Raw genomic sequence first — 6,365 nt, 5'->3', positions numbered from 1 at the left:
CCATGCGTCCCGGGCAGTCGTCCCCCGGATCTCCAGGCCGACGGCATGTCAAAGTGCCCAGGACGGGCTCCATGCGTCCCGGGCAGTCGTCCCCCGGGTCTCCAGGCCGACGGCATGTCAAAGTGCCCAGGACGGGCTCCATGCGTCCCGGGCAGTCGTCCCCCGGATCTCCAGGCCGACGGCATGTCAAAGTGCCCAGGACGGGCTCCATGCGTCCCGGGCAGTCGTCCCCCGGGTCTCCAGGCCGACGGCATGTCAAAGTGCCCAGGACGGGCTCCATGCGTCCCGGGCAGTCGTCCCCCGGGTCTCCAGGCCGACGGCATGTCAAAATGTCAAGGACGGGCTCCATGCGTCCCGGGCAGTCGTCCCACGGGTCTCCAGGCCGACGGCATGTCAAAGTGCCCAGGTTGGGCTCCATGCGTCCCGGGCAGTTGTCCCCCGGGTCTCCAGGCCGATGGCATGTCAAAGTGCCCAGGACGGGCTCCATGCGTCCCGGGCAGTCGTCCCCCCGGGCATCCGCCGCTCCCTTCTCCGGGCCGACGGCAGGTCAGATTGCCCAGGACGGGCTCCATGGGTCCCGGGCAGTCTTCCCCTGGGTGTCCGGCGCTCCCTTCTCCGGGCCGACGGCATGTCAAAGTGCCCAGGACGGGCTCCATGCGTCCCGGGCAGTCGTCCCCCGGGTCTCCAGGCCGACGGCATGTCAAAATGTCCAGGACGGGCTCCATGCGTCCCGGGCAGTCGTCCCCCGGGTCTCCAGGCCAACGGCATGTCAAAGTGCCCAGGTTGGGCTCCATGCGTCCCGGGCAGTCGTCCCACGGGTCTCCGGGCCGACGGCATGTCAAAGTGCCCAGGACCGGCTCCATGCGTCCCGGGCATTCCTCCCCCCGGGCATCCGCCGCTCCCTTCCCTGGGCCGACGGCAGGTCAGATTGCCCAGGACGGGCTCCATGGGTCCCGGGCAGTCCTTCCCTGGGTGTCCGGCGCTCCCTTCTCCGGGCCGACGGCATGTCAAAGTGCCCAGGACGGGCTCCATGCGTCCCGGGCAGTCGTCCCCCGGGTCTCCAGCGAGGGCTCCAGGAGGTCGGGTACTTTTACGCCTTGGGTCCCCTCTGTCAACTCGTGTGCACAGATTACAAGAAAGGGGGGTAATTTTCCTCCGGATTACTAGGGGTAAGGGTATGCCCGGACACCCCTGCAAGGCTGGTGGTTCTCTGCCAGGGGGACCAGATGGGCTATGCCTGGGTAACAACACCCGGGGCTTCCCTCCTCCAGGCCAACGGCATGTCAAAGTGCCCAGGACGGGCTCCATGCGTCCCGGGCAGTCGTCCCCCGGGTCTCCAGGCCAACGGCATGAGCGAGTGCCCAGGTCGGGCTCCATGCGCCCCGGGCAGTCGTCCCCCGGGTCTCCAGGCCAACGGCATGAGCGAGTGCCCAGGTCGGGCTCCATGCTTCCCGGGCAGTCGTCCCCCGGGTCTCAAGGCCGATGGCATGTCAAAGTGCCCAGGATGGGCTCCATGCGTCCCGGGCATTCCTCCCCCCCGGGCGTCCGTCGCTCCCTTCTCCGGGCCGACGGCAGGTCAGATTGCCCATGACGGGCTCCATGGGTCCCGGGCATTCCTCCGCTGGGTGTCCGGCTCTCCCTTCCCCGGGCCAACGGCTTGTCAGAGTGCCCAGGATGGGCTCCACGGGCCCCGGACGTCCGGGGCTCCCTTCCCCGTGCCAACGGCATGCCAGAGTGCCCAGGACGGGCTCCACGAGTCCCCGGCGTCCGGGGCTCCCTTCCCCGGGACACCGGCTTGTCAGAGTGCCCATGACGGGCTCCACGGGTCCCGGGTATCTGGGACTCCCTTCCCTGGGCCAACGGCATGCCGGAGTTCCCAGGACAGGCTCCACGGGTCCCGGGCGTCCGGGGCTCCCTTCCCCGGTCCGACGGCTTGTCAGAGTGCCCAGGACGGGCTCCACGGCTCCCGGGCGTCCGGGGTTCCCTTCCCCGGGTCAGCGGCATGTCAGAGTGCCCAGGACGAGTTCCACGGGTCCCGGGCAGTCCTCCCCCGGGCGTCCGGGGCTCCCTTCCCCGGGCCGTCGGCAGGTCAGAGTGCCCAGGACGGGCTCCATGGGTCCCGGGCAGTCCTCCCCCCGGGCGTCCGGGGCTCCCTTCCCCGGGCAGACGGCAGGTCAGAGTGCCCAGGACGGGCTCCACGGGTCCCGGGCAGTCCTCCCCCCGGGCGTCCGGCGCTCCCTTCTCCAGGCCGATGGCAGGTCAGAGTGACCAGGACGGGCTCCACGGGTCCCGGGCAGTCCTCTCCCGGGCGTACGTGGTTGTCCGACAGATTCGGGCAGATGTGCTTTTACGAACCGGATCGGAGTCGGCCCAAATAATAATAATAATAATAATAATCCACATTTGTAAGGCGCACAATCGCCCGTAAGGGTCTCTAGGCGCTAGGGGCCGTTGGGAAGATTAAGCAAGCTATTGCCCAGAGTCACATGGTGCTGGGCTAATCTGCCGCCGGTGCCGGGGATCGAACCCTGATCTCTGGGATGCTCGAGGGTTACTACGCGCTCTACAAAAACCTTAAATAAAAAAATCTCCAGATTCCGGAGTCAGCCGCCCTAGCCGCGGCGCCAGCTATTTCCCAGAGTCACCTGGTGCTGGGCTAATCTGCCGCCGGTGCCGGGGATCGAACCGTGATCTCCAGATTCCGGAGTCAGCCTCCCTAGCCGCGGCGCCAGCTATTTCCCAGAGTCACGTGGTGCTGGGCTAATCTGCGGCCGGTGCCGGGGATCGAACCCTGATCTCTGGGATGATCGAGGGTTACTACGCGCTCTACAAAAACCTTAAATAAAAAAATCTCCAGATTCCGGAGTCAGCCGCCCTAGCCGCGGCGCCAGCTATTTCCCAGAGTCACCTGGTGCTGGGCTAATCTGCCGCCGGTGCCGGGGATCGAACCGTGATCCCCAGATGGGGATATCCCAAAAATCTGGCATGGATACGGCCCGCCAGGACAGGTTTGGGCACCCCTGATATAGAGGCAGTCAACGCGAAATCTGCTGGGTTCGATTCCGATCCGTGTCAGAAGGACCGTAGGGCTTGGGAGTCCGTACAACAGGGGTGCCCAAACCTGTCCTGGCGGGCCGTATCCATGCCAGATTTTTGGGATATCCCCATCTGGTGATCACGGTTCGATCCCCGGCGCCGGCGGCAGATCAGAGTGCCCAGGACGGGGTCCATGTGACCCGGGCAGTCCTATCCCCTGGGTGTACGTGGTTGTCCGACATGTCGGTCGTATTTGCTTTTACGTACCGGATCGGAATCGGCCCCCATAAAATCGTACGTAAAGTATATAGCAAATCAACCTGAAATCTGCTGGGTCAGAAAGGGCTCGATTCCGATCCGTGTCGGAAGGTTAGGAGTCCGTACGAATTTGTCGGGACGGCATGGCAGAGTGCCCGGGATGGGCTCCATGGCTCTTGGGCAGTCGTCCCCCGGGCGTCCGGGGCTCCATCCAGGCCGACGGCATGGCAGAGTGCCCGGGACGGGCTCCATGCGTCCCGGGCATTCGTCCCCCGGGCGTCCGGGGCTCCATCCAGGCCGGCGGCAAGGCAGTGTGCCCGGGTCGGGCTCCATGCGTCCCGGGCATTTGTCCCCCGGGCGCCTGAAACTGCTGGGTCAGAGAGGGCTCGATTCCGATCCGTGTCGTAAGGTTAGGAGTCCGTACGAATTTGTCGGGACGGCATGGCAGAGTGCCCGGGACGGGCTCCATGCGTCCCGGGCATTCGTCCCCCGGGCGTCCGGGGCTACATCCAGGCTGACGGTATGGCAGAGTGCCCGGGTCGGGCTCCATGGTTTTCACGGTGGTCCTCCCCTGGGTGTCAGGGGGCTCCTGGCCGACGGCATGGAAAAGTACCCAGGACGGGCTCCATGCGTCCCGGGCATTTGTCCCCCGGGCGTCCGGGGCTCCATCCAGGCCGACGGCATGGCAGAGTGCCCGGGTCGGGCTCCATGGTTTCCAGGGTGGTCCTCCCCAGGGTGTCGGGGCGCTCCAGGCCGAAGGCATGGAAAAGTGCCCAGGACGGGCTCCATGCGTCCCGGGCATTTGTCCCCCGGGCGTCCGGGGCTCCATCCAGGCCGACGGCATGGCAGAGTGCCCGGGTCGGGCTCCATGGCTTTCACGGTGGTCCTCCCCTGGGTGTCTGGGGGCTCCAGGCAGAAGGCATGGAAAAGTGCCCAGGACGGGCTCCATGCGTCCCGGGCACGGGCACGGGGACGGGGACAGGGTCGGAAGAGTCCAGGCGGCTTCACTTCCGTGTCCAGCCATCTGATCGACCAGATTCCCTCGGCCATCTGGTCGCCCGGATCCCCTCGGGCATCTGGTCGCCCGCAACGCTTTCCTATGGGGCGACCAGATGGCCGAACTTCCCTGGAAGTCCCGATGAGGTGCCATTCGCCGCCCGGATCCCAGCGAGGGCTCCAGGAGGTTGGGTACATTCGCGCCTTGGGTCCCCTCTGTCACCTCGCGTGCACAGATTACAAGAAAAGGGGGTAATTTTCCTCCGGATTACTAGGGAGAAGGGTACGCCCGGACACCCCTCCGAGGCTGGTGGTTCTCTGCCATGGGGACCAGATGGGCTATGCCTGGGCAACACCTCCCTAGGCCACCCGGGGCTTCCTTCCTCCAGGCCAACTGCATGTCAAATTGCCCAGGACGGGCTCCATGGCTCCTGGGCAGTCGTCCCCCGGGCGTCCGGGGCTCCATCCAGGCTGACGGCATTGAAAAGTGCCCAGGACGGGCTCCATGCGTCCCGGGCATTCGTCCCCTGGGCGTCCGGGGCTCCATCTAGGCTGACGGTATGGCAGAGTGCCCGGGTCGGGCTCCATGGTTTTCACGGTGGTCCTCCCCTGGGTGTCTGGGGGCTCCAGGCCGAAGGCATGGAAAAGTGCCCAGGACGGGCTCCATGCGTCCCGGGCATTCGTCCCCCGGGCGTCCGGTGCACCCATCTCCATGAGGCCAACGGCATTGGCAAAGTACCCAGGACGGGCTCCATGGGTCCCGGGCAGACCTCCCCCCGGGCGTCCGGGGCTCCCACCTCCAGGCCGACGGAATGTCAAAGTACCCAGGACGGGCTCCATGGGTCCCGGGCAGCTTCCCCCGGGGCGTCCGGGGCACCCACCTCCAGGCCGACGGCATGTCAAAGTACCCAGGACGGGCTCCACGGGTCCCGGGCATTCCTCCCCCAGGTCGTCCGGGCCCTAGAGCTCCGGTGGTCCAACCTGCGCCTGAGGCCCAGCCGGGGTCCAAGAGCCCTGCCTTGCGTGGGCAGGCAGTCAGGAACCCTACCGCGAAGGCTTGGGGTGGATGGGGAGCTGGGAGTCCTTTCGATCCGGGCCATCTGGTCGCCCGCGATGCTTTCCAATGGGGCGACCAGATGGCCGGGCTTCCCTGGAAGTCCCGATGAGGTGCCATTCGCCTCCCGGATCCCAGCTAGGGCTCCATGAGCTCGGGTTCTTTTACGCCTTGGGTGCCCTCTGTCACCTCGCGTGCACGGATTGCAAGAAAGGGGGGTAATTTCCCTCCGGATTACTTGGGGCAGGGTACGCCCGGACACCTCTCCAGGGCCGGTGGTTCTCTGCCCGGGGACCAGATGAGATATGCCTGGGCAACACCTCCCCCGGGCGTCTGGGGGCTCCATTCTCCGGGCCAACGGCATGGCTCAATGCCCAGGACGGGCTCCACGTGTCCCGGACAGACCGCCCCTGGGCGTCCGGGGCACCCATCTCCAGGAGGCCAACGGGATGGCAAAGTACCCGGGAAGGGCTCCACGGGTCCCGGGCAGCCTTCCCCCGGGCGTCCGGGGCTCCCACCTCCAGGCCGACGGCATGTCACACTGCCCAGGACGGGCTCCATGGGCCCCGGACAGACCTCCCCCGGGCGTCCGGGGCACCCATCTCCAGGAGGCCAACAGCGTTGCAAAGTACCCGGAAAGGACTCCACGGGTACCGGGCAGTCCTCCCCCGGGCGTCCGGGGCACCCATCTCCATGAGGCCAACGGCATTGGCAAAGTACCCGGGAGGGGCTCCACGGGTCCCAGGCAGGCCTCCCCCGGGCGTCCAGGGCACCCACCTCCAGGCCGACGGCATGTAAAAGTGCCCAGGACGGGCTCCATGGGTCCCGGGCAGCCCACCCCTGGGCATCTGGCGCACCCATCTCCAGGAGGCCAACGGAGTTGCAAAGTACCCGGGAAGGGCTCCACGGGTACCGGGCAGTCCTCCCCCGGGCGTCCGGGGGCTCCCTTCTCCAGGCTGACGGCATGGTTCAATGCCCAGGACGGGACGTCAAGTGGCCAGGACGGGCTCCATGCGTCCCG

The sequence above is a fragment of the Lissotriton helveticus genome, chromosome 1_2 (assembly GCF_964261635.1).
Source record: "Lissotriton helveticus chromosome 1_2, aLisHel1.1, whole genome shotgun sequence".
Lineage (NCBI taxonomy): Eukaryota > Metazoa > Chordata > Amphibia > Caudata > Salamandridae > Lissotriton > Lissotriton helveticus.
The sequence above is the reverse complement of the archived record's forward strand: the minus strand, read 5'-3'. Positions refer to the sequence as shown.